Raw genomic sequence first — 483 nt, 5'->3', positions numbered from 1 at the left:
TTCTGGAAATTTTCCCGACAAAGAAGCCATTCTCCAACTAAAAAACAATGCACGTATGAATTACAGATGCAGGCGTGGCCGTGTGGTTAAGCAGTTCGAATCACGGTCACGAGGTTGTGGGTTCGTTCCCACAGCGCAACACATTAGGCAAGCGTCTTTTACTAAAATTTCAGGCTTACCAAAACCTTGTGCGCGGAATTTGGGAGACAGAAATTAACATCATCATCATCGTCGTCATCGTCATCATCATATAAAGCATGGCTGGTTAAGTAGCTCGCTTTACAACCACATGGTTTCGGCACCTTGGGCAGGTTTCTTCTACTACAGTCCAGGGTCAACCAATGCTTTGTGAGTGAATTTGGTGGACTTAAATTGTAAGGAAACCAGTCGTATGTTTGCATATATTTATGTATGTGTGTGTGTGTGCCTGCTTATGCGCGTGTGTGTGTGTGCGTGCGTGCGTGCGTGCGTGCGTGCGTTTGT

Source organism: Octopus bimaculoides, chromosome 6 (assembly GCF_001194135.2).
Source record: "Octopus bimaculoides isolate UCB-OBI-ISO-001 chromosome 6, ASM119413v2, whole genome shotgun sequence".
NCBI classification, from domain to species: domain Eukaryota; kingdom Metazoa; phylum Mollusca; class Cephalopoda; order Octopoda; family Octopodidae; genus Octopus; species Octopus bimaculoides.
The sequence above is the reverse complement of the archived record's forward strand: the minus strand, read 5'-3'. Positions refer to the sequence as shown.